This window comes from Pinus tabuliformis, chromosome 2_2 (genome assembly GCF_031772625.1).
Source record: "Pinus tabuliformis cultivar Carrire ecotype Pingquan chromosome 2_2, CPIR1, whole genome shotgun sequence".
NCBI lineage: Eukaryota > Viridiplantae > Streptophyta > Pinopsida > Pinales > Pinaceae > Pinus > Pinus tabuliformis.
In genome coordinates, this window is record NC_142300.1 from 231,820,212 (window position 1) to 231,840,290 (window position 20,079).

Sequence of the window (20,079 nt, forward strand, 5' to 3'; positions counted from 1 at the left end):
GCTTCATGCCCACTGGAAACTTGTTCAATATGCACAGAAACCTTTGACTGAAATCCTTTCCTTTTATTTTGCCTCCATCTTCAAGCTGCCCACCCCTTTGAGTAACATGGCTGGGGTATTGTCATCAACAAATTTTTTAAGAAACATGAATTTGAACATACCCCCAGTTATGGATGGAGCTGACAGGAAGGCTGTGATACGATACTGTTGCATAGCTATCCGATGTACATGGGAACAGTCTACATGCAATGTCATCGTACTATACATCGAGTGTCTATAGTTGTATGTAGAAGTTCTTCAAGTGATATTCTACCTTCACTTCTCTGTCAGGGTCATACTTTGTGAGCATTCTCTCTTAACAATTTGGCATCTTATGCAAAGCACCCAAGAGAGCCAATGGTCATTGAGTCATCCATTCTAAGTTTTGGTCAGCCATGTCTTCTTCTTCTTTTTTGTCCTCCTCCTCTTTAGAATATGACAATTCCATATCTGAGTCTGTTGGTTCATCTTTGCCCCCGCCTCCTCTGCTCCCTTCCCCTCTGCCTCCTATACCAGTGTTATAGACATTTTTGGGCCCTACAACCCCAAGCATGAAATGTCCATAAATCAAGGGCTCCTAAGTCCCTAAAAGTGTTGTTCTAACCCCTAAAGGAACAAAGTCAACAGATTACAGCTTCTCCTAGAAGTTCTCCATGAAAAACTGCTCAGAATTGGTCAAAACAGGATCATTTCAGCTGCTCCACTGGCTAAGTGCGTTGCATCTCACCTAAATACACTGTGTGGGTGCATTTCATTTCAAAAATCCCTTCTATGGGGTGCGATGGGTGAGAAATGACAAATGGAAATGTCATTCCGCAAGGTGGAGAGGCAATGGAAGCTTCCAGAATCTTCTCCTCTGACACTTGCCTCACTAAATTCGACCAAGGATGAGTAAGAGACCATCAATCTCCAAGTGGAAGCAAGAAATATCAGAGGGGAGACACTAATAAAATCATGAGCTGACTCATCTCCATTACAAACATCTATATATGGATCCCTCATCCCACAGATCCAGGGGCTAGAATTTTGCATATTGTAAGGAATTGATGTTGGTTTCTTGAGACAAACATCAGATTGTTGGGTGATCTAAGCTTTGTTTGAGGTGAAGAGGGGATTTTTAGCTGGGAGGTTGATGCTGGGTCAGAACAACTGGTTGTAACTCCTCTTGGCTCTTTCTTGTTTATCAATAAAAGCTATTCAAGTTTTCCTCCATGCTCTTGTGTCATTGATGCTTGCTACATTTGTATGGTCAATTTACATCTGATCCTAGATTGTTTATGATTATAGATCCATGTCTTTGTATAGTGTTATGCTTCTATGATCTTACAGGTACTTTGTGAAGCTGAGCATGCAAGAGAGCAGGTAGCTAAAGACTATCAAAGAAGAGGGGAATCAAATCAGGAGATTAGCACAAGACAGAGGTTGGTCTTTCTGTTCCTCTCTATCTATAATTCATAAAGGAAAAACAAAAGTAGCTTTTCTTTGTTTGTTTCTAAAGCAGCTATCACACCTTAGTGGGATAGAGCAGTTCTATATAGACATTTTTCCCTGTAACAAAATGGCAACTCCACTGGGGAGAATTAGTTTGTTTGTTTATCATTCCTTGTTGTCTATTTCATAAACTTACAGGTAGTATTCGAACTGCATTTTCCATAACAAATGCAAAGTAGATAAATGCTACTTCAATCCGTCTACTGGATCTGTTTATGATTTAAACAACTGATTCACAAACTATCTGATTGCCCTTGTGATAGCTCTTAGATCCTCCTTAGATCTAACCCTGATTGTTGCATTACTGATTGCTTTTTGCTCGACCAAAACCCAAGAACTGAACTGCAAACTGTGACCCGGAATCCAAACAGAGTCTCGTTTCTAGCCCAGCACAGGTACTGTTCAGAGAATCTGAACTTCAGCGCACTTCCCGAGTGGACAAGTTGCGCTGCATTTCAAATTCTCTGTGTTACAGGTGCACTGATCAGGCTAGGCTCTATGCAGTTTTGGTTTCTGTGATTCATTATTTCCTGTTCTATTCCTGAATTTTGCTGCCTGTGATAAGTATATGTCTGTTTAAAACCCCTTTTCCTTGTTGTTATTCCGCCTCCTTTGTACAAAAGAACTGTAGATGTTTTTGTGTGTTTGTTGAGTCATTTCCAGTTCTCCTTTGCAAAAGTAGCATAACCATACTGTCGTCCTTTCATTTGAAACTGTCGCAAGTGTTGATTTCAATAGTAGGAAAGAGTTTGATTGCTGTTGATGGTCAATTATCTTGTTACTATTGCTTTTGGTCTGAATTTGTAATTTTCTAGTGTCAAGAACAAGTATTCGTTTCAAAATCGTAAGGTGTTGTGATCATCTCCATTTTTGATTTCGAAAAGAAACTTGTTGATATTTGTCGCTTGAAAAGAAATTCAGATTTGTGCATCAACTTTCTTTTTAGCATTCATATACTAAGAAAGTCAAAAATAAATACATGCATGTGCATTTGCATATAGATAGTCTGATTCGCTTGATTTAGGAAAGTGCATTTAGAGTGTGCTCTTTGCTCTTTGTGAAAAGATTCTGTCTTTCTTTTCCTTAGTAGCTAGGATTTTCATTGCACAAAGAAGATAAAAAGTTTGTTTATCATCTTAGATTGCATTTTAGGAATTACATCTACATCTCATGGTGAACCTGAAAGGCAAACTTCATAAACAAGATAAACTTAAAATAAATTCAATGAATCTAACAATGCTTTGGAACCTAACGCACAACATTTAGAAGTCTAGGATAGAGACGTATTCCGGCGTCGTAAAGCCTGGTAACTGTTGTTCTCACTGATGGTTGGGTGATTCCTCCACTTTGATATGATAAGTGCCAGTACGGACTTGTGCTCCCATGTACTGTCGAGTACATTTTGGGAGACCCCAATAGGCTTAATCCTTTATCCATAGGAAGCCGTGTCTGCCGCCCTATCGATCACAATGCACTGAACACAACATTCGGGAAGATTGACTGCCGTACCGTAAAAAGTATTCTGCAATTTTGCGATTGGTTTGGTAATCCCTCTACCTAGATTTCCAGAGTAGTCCCTTTCGTTCCTTTTCAGACTCCTTAACAGAAAAGGTCCATCTGAGCACTTGTCACTTCAGGCTCATTAAAAATCGAAGGCGACTAGAGTCATCTTTTTTTTTTCTCGACTCTTAAAAACTGAAAAAACAAGTTGTGTCAAAGCGTCTAAAATTTATTTTAAACGGAATATTCATTACCCTTTCCTACGTTGATCTTGGGTTGAGAAAATGGAATCCACCAACCAAGGAATTCCCCTTGGAGGAAATCCTAGTCCCTTCTCCTCTTGGGGAGATGTTGGTGCACCCCATATGGCCACATTTTCACTTCCAGGACTGACAATTGGTTTGCCTATATGGCTCTTCTCAACCTCTGTCGTTCAGAACACCGCAATTCTTGAACAATCAAATCAGCAACTAGACGAGTCCAGAGTTACCCACCAACCTTCTACTTCCAATAATTTTTCCTCTCCTCCTTCCTCTTCACTTGATGGGGCTGGTAAAGCCAAAAGTCAAGTACCCGAGAAGAAGAAGGAAAAGAAGAAGAAAGAGAAGAAGAAGAAGGAGCCAAAAGCGAATGGGGGCAAACGAGCATCGTCTAGCGAAAATCCACACACTGCACCGACCAGGCCTAAATCGCCATGTGTCATTTGCAAAGGAGACCACTATCACAGAGATTGTCCTTGCATCCATCGGATCTTAAGGGATTGGTCTCCTCGTTTGCACAACCCAGTGTCGTCAACCTCTAATGATCATGTTGAAAACACACCGTCAACTAGTGAAAGTGAAGCCCCAGGACAAAAAGGAAAATATAGATTTCCTTGTAAAATGTGTCAAGGCGATCATGTCATCCACCATTGTCCCTTCTTAGACGAGGCTAAAAGAGTTTTGGACGATCGTCCGGTTTCACCGTTACGACTTCCTCCTGGATATAAAAAACTCTTGCCGAGTCCGTCACTAGTTGAAAATCCGGCTGGCCCGCTTAGGTGGTCGGCTGAAGCATCTATCATTGAAGACAAACCATCTGAACCCATACCAGACGAAAGCCAAAAGGTCGAGGCGGTAGTTGGCCCGGTCTTGCCTTCAGAGGTTCCATCTTCAGATGATACAGTCACTGAAGAGAACAAGGATGACACCGTCCAAATTCTTTTCATAAGCACAGACTCCGACGAACATGGGGGCAATTTACCCGTTCCTTTACCGTAGGAAGGAAGTTCGTCAGAGTCGTACCAGGTCGTCTATTCAGTCCCACCTCCCATGGCCGTCTATTCGAACATCGGGGCAATTTACCCGTTCCTTTACCGCAGGAAGGAAGTTCGTCAGAGTCGTACCAGGCCATCTATTGTCTCCTTCGACTGGAATCAACTAGGCAGACCCCGTTTACCAGCTAGTATACCATTCCGAATCATTGTTCAAATATATAGAATGGTTATGGCCGGTACCATCATAGATAAAGGGGCTTCTGTGAGTATCCTTTCCTCGAATGCTTGGAAAGCGCTTGGTTCGCCATCGCTTTTGCCTGAGATGAGAAATCTAACAGGCTTTGACAAAAGAACCAGTCGACCGTTAGGGATCCTTCCCAATGTACCCATAACATTGAGAGGGAAAACTATTCACATGAACGTAATGGTAGTTCAAGGACCCCTAGATTATAATCTACTCCTTGGACGAGACTATATTTATTGCATGGGAGCAATTGTCTCCTCACTCTTTAGAGTAATGTGTTTTCTGCACGAAGGAAGAGTGGTCAAGCTCGTAGACCAGCTTTCATTCCCCGGTTCACGCATAGCAAATAGTCATATACCATCCCTAAATGGTCTTTTCATGCAAGAAATGTCTCAATCCCCAGTCCGTCCACCCGATGAGCGTGAGTGATTCGGAGGGACATGACTGAAACCCAGGGGGTATGCACCCTGGTCTGCTTCGGCAGGAAAACTTCAGGTATAGGGTAGGTTTCCACGAGAGAATATGACTAGTCTGTACTCCCGTCCGTGATTGGAAGAGGGGGTTATTCTAGAACAAGATTCTCTTGTCAAAGTTACGTGAGTGGAGTAGCCTCCTTCACTCACCTTTGTCTATTTCGGTAAACATCGCCGAAGAAGTGTTTTGTTTGCGCTGTGAATAAAACAATCTTTGGGTAACCCATAAGAGGTAGGCCTCTCCCAGTAAAACAAATGTTTTAACGGAATAAAGAAGGGGTAACCTTGAAATTCTGTTTTATACCTGGGGGCATGCAAGCCTTTTGGTGTGCAAGCGAAGAGCGACTATTTATTTTTTTAAATTTGTAGGTCCTCTAACCCTTTAAACTCATAGGATTGGTCGTTTCCTAACATGCATAAAGAAAGGATGTGGGGCAAAACTCTAAAAATTGCCATTTTTTATATGAGACATTCTTATCACACGACTGGATTAATCGAGCAATGTTACTGCAAGGTTCAAGCTCGTTAAAAAATAAACTCACATCGAGAAGTTTTAGCACATAGTTCAAGCTCGTTAAAAAATAAACATAAGCCATGAGCAAATGTTTCCCCCCGCGTTTAAGCTCGTTAAAAAATGAACTATTCCCTGGTAAATAACCATCGTGAATGTAGTACTTCAGCCATTAAAGCCTTGGTCGTGTTTGCACCATCACCTCCACTTTTGCATTGGCCGATCATTCACCTCCATTTGATTGTTTACGCATTTTGAGGAACAGCTGCGAAGAGTGATTTCACTAGCCATCCTTGTAACTCTGTCGTGATTGGAAAATTCCAAACCTTGCCTGGAATCAGTTGCTATCCATTTTATCACTCATTCCTCAAAAGATGAGTCTCCTTTAAGCTCTTTTCAACTGACTCGTAAAATATGAAAAGATTGCCAAGCCATTGGCCTCTCCAGCTCGTTAAAGGGACAGGAAGTGCTATCCCTCCTCTAAATTTTAATATTTTTGGACTTGAGGGATTATTACACAAAAAGATCGAGCAGTTGCTTTGTTCGGCTCGTTAAAAGTATCGAAAATTCATCCCTTCTGTATTGTTTTATACTTTTTCGGACTTAAGGGATTAGATGACGAAAAAGGAATTTTGGAGTTACCTTTACGTTCCTTTTCAGACTCTCTAAAATTGAAAAGGACCGAGTTATATTTGTCGTTAAACTCATTAAAATTTTAATAGCGACAAACTTGTCTATAGACGAGAACGAGTTTCACTATCGCTAGGCTCGTTAAAACATAGTGATGGGTTTGCCCGAAGGGAAAATTATAGAACAAGCATATGTTATCCTCCTCAAGCTTGACAAAAATAAAGAGGTACTGGTCAGCAATGACTGGGGAAAATTGGGAAGAAAACTTGAAGAAATTTTGTTGGTAGCAAGTCGCTCTTGAACATGACACTTCCACTCCGTGTCCGAGTCAGGTTGGGTTGTTTCATTCACCGGTCACATCACCATGGTCCCATCATACCATCCACATTCGAGGTTAATGCTACCAATCCATCACATTAGTGTCGCCGATATGTTCAAGAGAAGTCATTCAGAGAATTCACCTGTGTCTCACCCACTACCATACATTTATCCTCCATTCTTTATTGACCGCCACCCTGAACCTTATATCACCAGATCGTTTTCACCTCCATTAAAATCATTTGCTCCGTTCCGTGTCATTGATGTGGGATTCATTAAGGCCCTCCTATGACGGATCACTTCTTGTCAACATCAGCTCATTATCCAAGAAGTTGATCTAGGAACACCCCATTCAGTACTTTGAAGCTTGCATGCCTCAATGGCAAGTTTCTCACTTCCGGCGATAGGTTTACATCAATGGCCTTTGACTGAAAGATTTTGCGTGGTGTTCGATGCCAAGTCCTTTATTCACACCACGTGAATTGTACTGCAGTACATTGAGGGTCATTATCATTATCGGTGATTCCTCTCGTTCCTGTTAACAACTTACATCATTGGCTGGTAATCAGGCGATGTCTTTCCATGTTCGACTCCAGATCAGCTTTCACATGGATCGACTTGTACTTCGAGTGAAGATCGAACGAGAATGAAGACCCCAGATCTAGTTTCATCCATCCGGGCTGCGATATATATTCAGAGAAATAAAGACATCAAATGTACGTCATTGCCACACAGATAATCATCCAATCAAAAGGATGATGGCTCTATCAGAATCATTAGTCTACACTCAGACGATTGTCTGTCCTATGTACATGAAAATGAATTTATAAAGATGAGCATGGGAATTCTCGCCTCAGCTAGATCATGAAAATATTATGAAGATAATGTATTGTATTGTATCTTATTACAGGTCTCCTCCCAGCTTGAAAGAACTTCAGATCCTCATAATAAAGCATTTCACCCGACATCAAAAGATTAACGACCTCATGCTTTAGGGGGCAACTGTTATAGACATTTTTGGGCCCTACAACCCCAAGCATGAAATATCCATAAATCAAGGGCTCATAAGTCCCTAAAAGTGTTGTTCTAAGCCCTAAAGGAACAAAGTCAACAGATTATAGCTTCTCCAAGAAGTTCTCCATGAAAAACTGCTCAGAATTGGTCAAAACAGGATCATTTCAGCTACTCCACTGGCTAAGTGTGTTGCATCTCACCTAAATACACTGTGTGGGTGTGTTGCATTTCAAAAATCCCTTCTATGGGGTGCGATGGGCGAGAAATGACAAATGGCAGTGTCATTCCGCAAGGTGGAGAGGCAATGGAAGCTTCCAGAATCTTCTCCTGTGACACTTGCCTCACTGAATTCGACCAAGGATGAGTAAGAGACCATACATCTCCAAGTGGAAGCAAGAACTATCAGAGGGGAGACACTAATCAAATCATGAGCTAACTCATCTCCATTAAAAACATCTATATATGTATCCCTCATCCCAGAGATCCAGGGGCTGGAATTTTGCATATTGTAAGGAATTGTTGTTGGTTTCTTGAGACAAACATCAGATTGTTGGTTGATCTAAGATTTGTTTGAGTTGAAGAGGGGATTTTTAGCTGGGAGGTTGATGCTGGGTCAGAACAACTGGTTGTAACTCCTCTTGGCTCTTTCTTGTTTATCAATAAAAGCTATTCAAGTTTTCCTCCATGCTCTTGTGTCATTGATGCTTGCTACATTTGTATGGTCAATTTACATCTGATCCTAGATTGTTTATGATTATAGATCCATGTATTTGTATAGTGTTATGCTTTCGTGATCTTACAGGTACTTTGTGAAGCTGAGCGTGCAAGAGAGCAGGTAGCCAAAGACTATCAAAGAAGAGGGGAATCAAATAAGGAGATTAGCGCAAGATAGAGGTTGGTCTTTCTGTTCCTCTATATCTATAATTCATAAAGGAAAAACAAAAGTAGCTTTTCTCTGTGTGTTTTTAAGGCAGCTGTCACACCTTAGTGGGATAGAGCAGTTCTATATAGACACTTTTCCTTGCAACAAACAGAATCTCAGCCCAATATCATGAGGTTTTCTCATTCTCCCTGTTGGAAGACCAATGGTTCCTCTCCATTCTCAACGTCTTCTTTCAGACCTTCAAGTGTGGTAAGAACTGCTTCTTCCACTAATGATACAACAACTCCTATGGGAGTGGTTTTTGGCTTTCTTGATGTGTATGGAAGATGTTTTATTCCTGGGACTAGTCTGACTTATTTCGTGAACTGACTGGTGATGGGATGGACAAAGTGAAGGTGCTGATATGAAATTTCATGTTCACATCTGGGAGGTGAAGAGTGACCAACTTCAGAGTCACGCATAGGTGATAGGGAGTGCAAGTTACTACCTTAACCAGATAATTGATGAGTGGGGGTGAGAGAACATTCAACCATAAACAACCAGTGTCCCTCCTTCTAGCACCAAAAATGTTGATGGTGCTGCACCCGCCAACAATTAGGGGATCTTCCCTGTATGAAGTCCCAAATAGACCTCACATCGTTCGGTGTACGAATCCCATCCGGTACGATGGCTGAGGTGCCATTATCTTAAAAGTTTGCCTTAGCACTTGCTTGTCAGCACATGAGAGTCATCTACTTTGTCTTCAAACAATGAGGTTCACATGCTTGGTGAGTTCTTAATGTTAGTTGTATCAATGTCATTGCATCGTAGAGGGAGAGGGTGGAAGTTAGTCTCAAGTTGAATGGGAATAGTCCCAACTCTGTTAGAGTCACAAAACACAACACGACATATGTATCTTCTGGCAGAGTAGTTCACATGGATGTGGCAGTAGCAAACAAACAGTGAATAGATATCATGTACAACACCCAGCAGAGTAGTCCACATGAGTGCAACAGTCGTTATAACAAGTTTTTGATAATCATTTTGTCGAGTGTCAGATGAGATAGCCCACACAAAAGGGACAATGTTAAAAACTTATACAACACATTTTTGTAAGCATATGTATTAGAACAATCAAAATAGTTGAATTGTTTTAACACATGTTAAAGCAACATGCATTATAGGTGTCCAAAGAATAGTATTACACACAAATACAATACATGTGTGAAAATGTGCTCACCCGTTATTAGGCTTCTGAATTAAGAGAAATTTTCAAGACACATCGGTACACCATACCACGCTAACCCTGATAATGGGGCGTTGAAGCCACTGCTCACTCCTCAAAGAAAATACTACACACTCTCAAGGCTATGTGGGAGGAGCCAAGGTGAAAAATCTGTTTCATGTACAAATGAGGGGTGGTTATAGCCAAGGGTAAAACTAGCCCTTGTGGTTGTTCAACTTCCCTCATGTTTATTTGACTTACATGAATCTTCAACTTTAGATGACTCTTCAGATTTACATGTGGGTCTCTTGGACTTCCACATTACATTACATTGATTACAACAGTGTGGCCCACAATAGTGATGTGGTCGAGAGGGCTCATAAAATGGCTCGACATGACAGAGCTGGTGTGTTCATGCTTCTCATGGTGCGCATGTCAAGTTGCAATGCTGCTAAGTGATGGATGTGCTCTTGGTGTACCATAGCTTCACCTCCACATGGAAAGGTGTGCAGAGTCTTAGATGGTCTTGGTGTTGCATGTGCATGTCACTCCTTCACTTGTACTTTGGCATGCTCCATGTGTTCATCTATTCATGAAGAAATCTCTTCGTATGCATTCCTCGTTCGTTCATTTGTGAAACAATATCCTTTCATGCATTCCTTGTTCGTTCGTTTGCGAAACAATCTCCTCGCATGGGATCCTTTCTAATCCCATTCATTGTCATGTCATGTCTCATCCATGCACTTGTATCTGCAATCACTGAGGATGAGACGACATCAAATCCAGAAAGATTCTAGCCTACCATGATGCATTTTTGTTCGCTTTTAGATGCAAGATATTGAGAGAGAGGCAAGGCTTTGAAACTACGCAAGGAAAATATCAAGTCAGGATGTGGGCTGCAAGCATTGTCCATGAAAATTGTGTAGAGGTCATTGGGAGGCTGAGATGGGCAATCCAGATCAGAAGTAATTGTCTGTGGGATCTGGCTTTGCTAGAGGGTAGATATGCGCAATTTTTTAGGGAGAGAGTGTAGACAAGAGAGGGATACTGTAAATGAAAAATGCGTAATTTATCTGCAGAGCTAGAAAAGGGTCACAAGAGGCTTCATGGAAAAATTACACAATTTTTCTAGGGAGCTGGTAGCGGGCTGCGGGAGTCTGCTGGAAAAAACTACACAATCATTAGGAGGTTGGCCTATTGGAAATCCTTGTGTAGTTTCTGAGCTGAGTGGCATGTTGGGTAGCTGGGGGATTTCTCATGAAAACTGAGCAGTTTTTTGGGTGAGCAGCAGGTCGGTTCACTCGGTGACTGGTTGGAAAAATGTGCAATATTTTGAGGGAGATAGTGATGGACACACGGTGTTTGTTTGGCAAGTCTGCACAATTTCTTCAGTCAGTGGAGAGGACATGCTTGGAAAATTCTATGCAATTGTTTGGAGGAGTGAGGTTTGGGGTCATTGCCTAGTCAAACTCTAAGGTTGACCCACTCGAGGCTTAGTTGATGTGCTTGCAAGAAGCGCAGATTGAAATGGATTGATGGGAAACTTCTAAATTCTTTTGGGTGATAGTTGGTCAAGTCGATTCCAGAGTTGCACGGTGCAGAATTCCTTGGAAGTAGCCTCAATCTCTATGCAATTATTGGCAGCAATACATAATCAATGAGAGTTGAAACTACGCAATGTAGCTCATTAGATGTTCAGGTGTTGGAGGATGGTCCGATAGATAGTGTTTCGACAAAATGACCAAGTGTGTGAATGAGTGACTTCATACATGCATGAGCTCACGAACACACACTCAACATGACTTGATGACTAGAAACCTTAAACCATTAAGACAACATATGCTCAGTGTGACAGACCGACGGTGCAAGCAAAAAGTGTGACACTTGTGATAGATCATTGAACAACCGCGATGATGCTTGCGCGATAGTGCATACAAATTCATGTGTGAGTGTGACAAATGTTTACATAGCTAACACAACTTGTGCACACAAAGATGGAACTTATGCATAGCCATAACATGGCTACAAGTGTGGCATTGTGACCAACATGCAAAAGGATGTCCAATGAACAATCAATCAAGGAGGGTACAAAGACTCAACACGGGCTCATGGGATCAGCCCGAGTGCTTGCAAACATCAAGGAAAAACCCAAGGATGGATATGAAATTGGATGTAGGCCAAAATTTTGGAGGGTGTTGCAGCCGTTGCAACAGGTCATCAACTCTACTTTATATATCAAAACCGATGTTGATTTTTAGCACGAGAAAATAATAGATAACAAGGTTTTTAGTGTGACTGTACTAGTAAAACCAAGCGCTCCCAGTGTGAATGTCACTGATAAAACTCACACTGAGAGAGGAATATGGGAAAAACAAAAAAGATTCCAAAAAAAATCTACACTTAGCACTCTAAGGGAGTAATCAAAGATTATGCAGATTTATACTGACTCAATCTAAATGAGAATTGGATGGTTCGTCAAACTAATCAAAGGATTAGATTGAATAAATGGATGGAAATTTTATGGCTTCCCTATCGGAGTTGGCATTTTTTTTGTCTGGGTAAATCCTCTCTGCGAACAGAGACGATGCTCTAGTCCAATGAGTGGGACTAGCAACCAATGTGACAATCTACAAGACACTTTCCTAAATTATAATTGAAATGAGAGAAGAGGAAGGAGGCATACCTCGTTCTGATGCTATAACACACTCCTTTGTTGAAGATTTTGATTGCTACCTCTTCAGGCTCAGTCCTTATTGTTCACAGTGTTTGAATACCTGCACAAGATGCCAAAAACACAAAAAATCGTACAAGTACAACAAGCATAATCGAACGTAATCCACTTAACAGATCAAGGAGCATTAAGATAAATGATGCATTGACACAATCATTTATGGAAAGTGAACCAACCGTTGTATATATTAATGAATGAAAGAGTAAGCATACAACCTAAGCCTTGATGTTAATAAGCCCTCCTTGAGTGAATGTGGAAGTCCAAGCTCAAGCTCTTCAAGAACTCCTTCTCCAAGCCAAAGAGAATAGCATGTAGGAACTATCTCAGCATAAGGGTGAAAATAATCAGAGACTAGCCATTTGGGAATGGAAGAGGATGAATATATAGGTAGGGACAAGGAGTTAATATCTCTCCAAATATAGGGGAAGGGCCTCATCTCTAGGAGGAATCTCATAGGGATAATATCAAAGATCAATATTGGGAGAATTTCAACCATATACACAACAAACAACCTTGAGCTCATCATTATAGAAGCCTCTCGGTCACGAAGATTCTTGTTGTCTTTGGGAAAAAATTCCTTTTAGGGATCAACGCGAGTATCCAAGTAAAACCCGTGTTAGTACCACGAGTCTAGTATGGTGCAACTCGCCACCAGCATGGGTAGGTAGTGTCACAGTTGTGCTGATCCTAAAATTATGGTTTTGAGATCATTTCCTCAGGGAAGGCTCAAGCAATGTTTCCATTAATTCTTCAGGGAGGATCTCGATTGCATGTCAGGATGGGTACACTGCATAATTGCCAAGTTTTGGGTGTATGAAATAGGGAAGTGCAGGAGGTGTTAAAAAATACTATGTAACAGATGCCCCCTAAAGCATGAAGGCATAATAGGGAGTGATCGTTGAGATGATTTATGAGCTTTTTCAAGGATGAGAAAAAACATCGTGAGGACACCTGCAAATCAAGGACACATATACATATACATATCTGATATCTCTGTCATCAAAACATGAATCCATGGTATGGTCACAACCATCCAGATAGAAAGGACCATGTGAAAATATCCATGGTATGTGCGCAACCATTTGAATGAAAAGGATCATCTGGAAGTCTAAGATCCACGATATGAATGCAACCACTCGATATAGAAGGATCGCCATCATCATAGATATAAGGTCCCATGGTATGGTTGCAACCATCCATAGAAAGGAAACATGTATACAATCATGAATAATACATAACATGCAACCTGAGTTATATCAGACAAAACTAAGGGTCTTGCACTCCATCTCAACTCGACCAAAGTATGAATTCTAACACACGAATGAATGTGTCGAAGTAAAACATGCTAGAAAGCCACCTGATTAACAACCCATAATGTGAACCATTAACAGGAACAAGATAAACCACCAATAATGAAAATGGCTCTCAAGTTATGACAGTACAATCTGTGAATGTGAAAATGAAGCTGAAGTCAAACACTCATGGAATCATCCGATCGAAGGCCAATGATGAAAACCTGTCGTCGAATGCAAAGAACTTGCCATTAAGGCATGCAATCTCTAAGGTATGGCAATGGGGTCTCTAAGTCATCTTCTTAGATAATTAGTCAAATTCAACAGGAAGTGACCCATTGAAGGAGCGCCATAATGATTCCCTCATCATCAACATGAAACAAGGAATAAAGTCAAATAAATGAGTATGATCTACGACTGCAGAAAAAGGTCAGACAATTTACAAGGAATAAACAGAGATAGGAATTCTCTTGAACATATCAGTGACACGACTCCGGAGTGTGGAAGTATTTGAATCAACATAGGAGCGAGGGTCATGGTGACGAAATGGAACAGTCAGATGAAAGAAAAATAGATCACCCAAGCTCGGGAGGACAATGACTGAGTGAGGAGATCCCAAGCCCGACATGAGAAACACATGAGTGTCATGTTCATGAGATACATGCTGCCTATACAAGAGATGTTTCACTTTCATTTTCCCCACTATTTATAGTGAGTACCCCAATTATTTTTAATCACAAGCTTGAACGGTATAGTATATGCTTGTTCTATAAGTTCATTCTTTGAATGATTCCATCCTAGTAAGTTTTAGGAGCCCGAGGAAGTAGTAACTCAGTCTCATCATGGTGACAAGTCTTTCATCGTTTAATTTTTACGAGTCCGAGTCTTTTTCATATTTAGAGAGTTTGAAAAATAAATGAAAAATAAAACCCCATCAAGTCCCTTTTTGTAATTTGTTTCTTGAACTTGAAAAGGTGGAAAACGATATTTGAGAGAACCTCTTGACCATGCCAACCAAGTTGTTCCTTTTTCGTAAATGGTCCATCTGAGACTGAAAAGGGGTAAACATATACTGAGATGACTCCAATTCATTTAATTTAATGAGCTTAGAAAGAAAAGTACTTGGTAGTCTTTTCATATTTTGAGAGTCAGAAAAGAGCTGTAAGATGACTCCCCTTGGAGGAACGAGTGGTATAAAATGATAACAACTAGTTCAAGTCATGATGGAACTGCTCAAAACATGTAAAGGTCAAGAGGTTGGCTAATAAGACCACTCATCACAGATGTTCGCTAGGTAAGGGTAAAACAACTAGGTGAAAGCATATGATCGACCAAAGAGATGGTGACGATGTAAAGGAAAAAACCAAGGATGATATAGGAAAATTAGGCTAATAAAACCACAATCATGAGAGGTCAAATGAGAATGGTTTAATTCTTACACAAGCTTGAAACATGAGAAACTATGCTTGAGCATTCTTGAACACGATTTCATTTTTTAACAACATTTAAACAAAGATAAACTATCCTTGAGTTTGGCTTCATTTTTACACAAGTTTGAAGCATAGATAAACCATGCTTGAGATGAGTTTTCATGTCCCCAGTATAATGACTCAATTCAAGGTACATGCCCACCAAGATTCATTTCATTCATCTAAGTAGACGACTACTTACTAAAAGGTGGATGGAATGAAAGTTTACTTACAAGATCAAGTGAAAAAATCGATTGGGATTTTACAAGATCTAATCAAAGACTCTAACTGGAAGGGGATTTGTTTCATTTTTTTAACGAGATTGACATAGGAGAAGAACCATGCTCCTGACACATTGTTTCATTTTTTAACAAGGTTGACATAGTAAAAGAACTATCCTCATGGCCCTTTCTTCATTTTTTAACTAGCTTGACACAAGTCAAGGAACTATGCTCCAAACCTTTGATCACAAACCAAAAGAGGCCATGGCTTCCAAGAGGTTTTGATCATATGGGAGAAAAACCTTCGGAAGGGATACATGTCCATGGATCAAAATGAAAATCAGGCTCCAATACCCCTACTACCCGATGTAATACATCACATACTAGATAATCAGTAGATGTTGGCATGAAACAAGTGGCCACACAATTAAACTGTGGCTGGGGTGATACCGCTTGCATATAAGAACCATTTGAGGATGATTCTTTTATTGGGAGTTGATTCAGGACCAATGAATGTAAGATAATCAATGATCACAATGCTTCCTTCATGCTGAAAACACATCACTCGAAAGAGGGAAGAGACAAGAGCTCCCATGACATAAACATAGTCACGGCCAAAGAGTAGATTGAAGTATAAAGGTCCTTGGAAAACATCACATCTATATATACAGTCTTTCCTCCCTAAGTAATAGGAAACTTATGAGGGATCCCTAATGGTTGATGGGTTCCTTTGTTAAAAGCTCACAAATTTTGTGTGGTGGGGACAAGTTGTGAAGAACCTAAATCTTGCCAAACAGTTGAGGACAAAATACTAACAGATGCACCCTCATCTATGAATGTGCTAGGTACATCCATATGGTAAGCATGTATGTAATCTGGAAAGGCACATAAGACGGAAGAATATATCCTGCTAGTTGTTGGGTGCTAAAAGGTGTCTTTTAAAACTCCTAATTGGCTCACATTAATTATCAACCCGGGCAAGTTATTTTATTCCAAGAGTGTACACAATATGTGCAAGCTATGAATCCAAAGAGTAATGCTTTTTAAAATGAAGTATAAACCTATGATACAAGAGTAAGCAGCTGCATTTACAAAACTCAACTTGCAACTATTAAACGAAATATTACATCTAAGAATCAAGACTTAATCCTCAATTGAAATCATAATTAAATCTCAAACAAGCAATTCAATTGATAGTAGCACCAACTGAGAGCATAGTAGCATTAACCAATCTCTGTTAGTTGATTCTATCTAAATCACACTCAATATCAATTAAGAAATTCAAATGGAAATGATGTCGATCAAGAGTTCAGTAGTATTAACCAATATTTCAGCTAATTCTATAATAACCACACTCTTATCATGATAAAAAAGATTCAATTCTTTAACTGATAATCAATTTAATCTACAGTAAGCATAAATGGAATCAAATGACAAAGCTGCGAATCACATAAGGAAAGTAAACTAACTTCAATATTGGAAATCGGCAAATAGCAAACAGGATAAATTCACAGAGAATGGAAAAACATCAAATCAATCAAACTTGCATGAATTAGAAAGATATAACACAAAGGATAGCAGTTTGATCCACTAGAGGTCGGGCCCTTAGCCAGCAGCAAATACTGCTAAGCTACTTTAGAGAATACGAATGAATAGCAACATAAATTATGTATTAACCATTGAAATCAATGCTGATTACAATACGGTCGTGTTCCTCAAAAGCATGAGTCTGTAAGTTAAAATTACAATTTGAAATCAACAGAGATTGATTGATTCCTCCCCTTTCTAGATTTTTCACTTTAATAGTAAAAAAGGGTAAAAGTAAACGTGAAATGCTATCTTCTAACATTCTTCTTATTTAGCATTGATCCTCCTGATTCGTTCTCCAGCCTAACTGCAACTGACGCGCGTTATTCCTCCTTTGTTAGTTTATGTTGTTCCATATCTAGGGAATAACAGTTGTTCCTTTCATCACTTTTCTGTATAAAAATTATTAAGAGTTAGTTATGGTGGCTAAATCTTAATCAAGAGTAGTTCATTCATTTCTTATCATAATCCATCAATATGTTAGCGTATCAAGGTACGAAAGAGATAAGAAAATAGGAGAAAGGCACTGTAATTGAGAGTAAATACATACCCATTACATAACTCAACATACTCCCCTGCTTGCCCTATTTCATGTCCTCATGAAAGGTAAATAGTTCTTATGCAATGCAGTTAAAGAGTAGGCTGGAGAGAAAGCTTCAAAAATTGGCCTAAAGCCATGATGTTGAGCTAGGAGCACAAAGGCATGCCTTTCTTTTCCTTCAAGAAACTCGTAGTCAACTCGATACCCTTCAGGAGGATACAAAATAATGGGACTCCAAAACCAACATCCCAACCAATAAGGTCCTTCTCTCAAAATAATATTGCTGTAGGTGATCATCCGGGCCACAACAACTTTAAAATTCCTATAATTAAATGGTTCCCTTTCTTTCACACTATTAGTGGAGATCGTCCATCTGAGCTTAGATGCAGTCAGAGATCTTTCTTGAATGGAGAGGAAATATGTTATTCCTTTATGCACAATCTCCTTATGTATGGGTCCTAAAGTTTTAATCACGCCCTCTCGTGTCATCAACTTTTTATGGTTGGAAAACATTTGTAAAGGGTTTTTAGGTTCACTCCTCACCCAAAGATCCAATCCATGTTCCTGTCTTTGAAATGCATTATAAGCTTTAAACCATTTGAGTTGGTTAACTGCAAATGAGATAAAAGCATAGAATTTAACGTCTCCAACAAAAGGATTAGGGTTCTTTTCCACCTCATTTTCTAATATGAAATTTTGCAGATAAAACTCACAAAGAAACCTTTGGACCTTTGTACCATGTTGCTTGCAGCAATTTATAAAATCTTCAATTGTCCCTAATTCAATTGGTTTACCAGCTCTTACGGCTTTGATTTTCAATAACAGGTACCGTTCTAATAAGAACAAGGAATAATTGGTGGCGGGAGACCTACATGTCAGGACATCTAAATACAGTGAGAAGATGGTGTTTGTCTGACTCATGACTCTATCTAGCTTGAATTTCACCTTCTCCAGCTTTTCTTCCACCTTTCTACACCTGTCAAAGGTCTCGTCCTCCATTATAGTTAGTTCCCTAAGTTGTTTCTGCAGTGCTTGATATCTCTGCAGGGACACTCTCTCTTGTTCATATCATTCTAAGGCAAGCCAGGCTTGTGCCAATTCTTCCTGAAGATTTAGTAAAATAGGTTCATGGTGCGCCAGAATATCTTTGGCTTGTATGTCTGTCTGAGTGCCTATGCTACAAGAGGGGATATCCTCTGTCTACACTTCTTTATTATGGGAGGTCCAAACCTCCGTTTGAGCAGCTACATCTACTAAATCTGCATGCAATCCTGCTTGAATGGTGATTGTTCGAGTAGGTATGAGATCAGTTTGAGTCCCTATAGACCTACCTTCACATAATTTCGTTTGCATGACCACATTGGCTACCTCAAGGGTATTGTTCATAGTTTTTCCCATTGTAATTTTCTTTATTTTTTGTGGGAGCCTCTTGACCGTCTTATGAAGCTTTTGGTGTTCTTTTCGTAGCTTCTTCAATCTCGTTCTGGCTCCGTGCTTCTTCTGAGGAGCAACTGCTCTACTAATAGTCTCGTTAATAGCCTTTGTCTCTAAAGAGCTGGGTTGATCACCCTAGCTTTGCTCCAATAATACCGTGTCTCCAGATTGATTATCAGACTCCAAAATAACCTTTGTCTCTACTTCCTCTTCCTGGCCTATGACTTCTGTGTCTAGACCTTCATGACTGTTTTCCACTGGGAGCATGTCACCAGATTGTTTCTCTAATTTCTGAATAGCCTCTGCATCTACTTCCTCTTCTTGGTTGTATCTTTTGGGGAAGGCAAAATTCTGGTATGGCCAGAATTCCCTGGAGATTGAGCTTCTCCTAAGTTAGGATTCAGATGTTCTTTAGGATGCATGTAGACGTTCATATTGGCCAGGACCTGGGCCATACCTACCTCGAAATCCTGAAAAAAATCATCTTGAGAACTCATATTTGATGTTGGAGGAGGCGCCACTTCATTTTCTAGTTCATCGTCAAAATGCCCTGCTCCTTCCTGTACTGAGTCGGGTCTATCTCCTCCCTCAGGTTTTGATTCAGGATTATCTTATCCTTTTGGCTCTAGTTGCAAGTCCTGTACATTTACTAGGCTAGATAATTCTGTTGGTTTACTAGCACTGCCTTGAGGATTTTTAGATGTTCCCTAGTTTGAATTCAACCTTGTAGATTGTCTACGCTTGTGAGGTCTGCTTCCTAAAGGGGTATTCCTTTTTCTTTTTGGAACAGGGTTAGGTGCTGGTAGGTTTTCACCTCTTTCGAGGGCCGATATGAGATCATCCCATGTTGATTGTTGTTGGGCAAGGTTGTGACTAACTATTAACCTGATCAGAAAATGGTGGCTAACTACTATCTCTGGGTGTTGAGACCGTCTCAGCCTCTTGGCAATGTCATGCAATAATGAATTCAATAGTGCAGGAAAATTAACAAAGCATTTTTGTTTTAAGACTGCTAAAAGTTTGAGTTGCCATAGCCTTACCACATCTTGATGCCCATCACAGGTAATATAGTTTTGGACAATTCGTGCCAATTCTCCCCATGGCTCTCTGAGAGAAAATGTCTGAATGCCTTTTCCCTTCTTGATTAGCTCGTGTCCTTCGTCCCTAAAAATCTCCATAGCATTATGCAGCTTTAGTCGCTTGTCAGCCCATACTGGTCCTTCTCCAGGTAGCCCAGACACC

The 20,079-nt window shown here is 40.1% G+C and overlaps 1 pseudogene; it reads right to left on the reverse strand.

The window, feature by feature from the left end:
• LOC149192165 (suppressor of mec-8 and unc-52 protein homolog 2 pseudogene) overlaps positions 1-20,079 on the reverse strand; it is a 65,549-nt pseudogene that overhangs the window by 21,258 nt on the left and 24,212 nt on the right.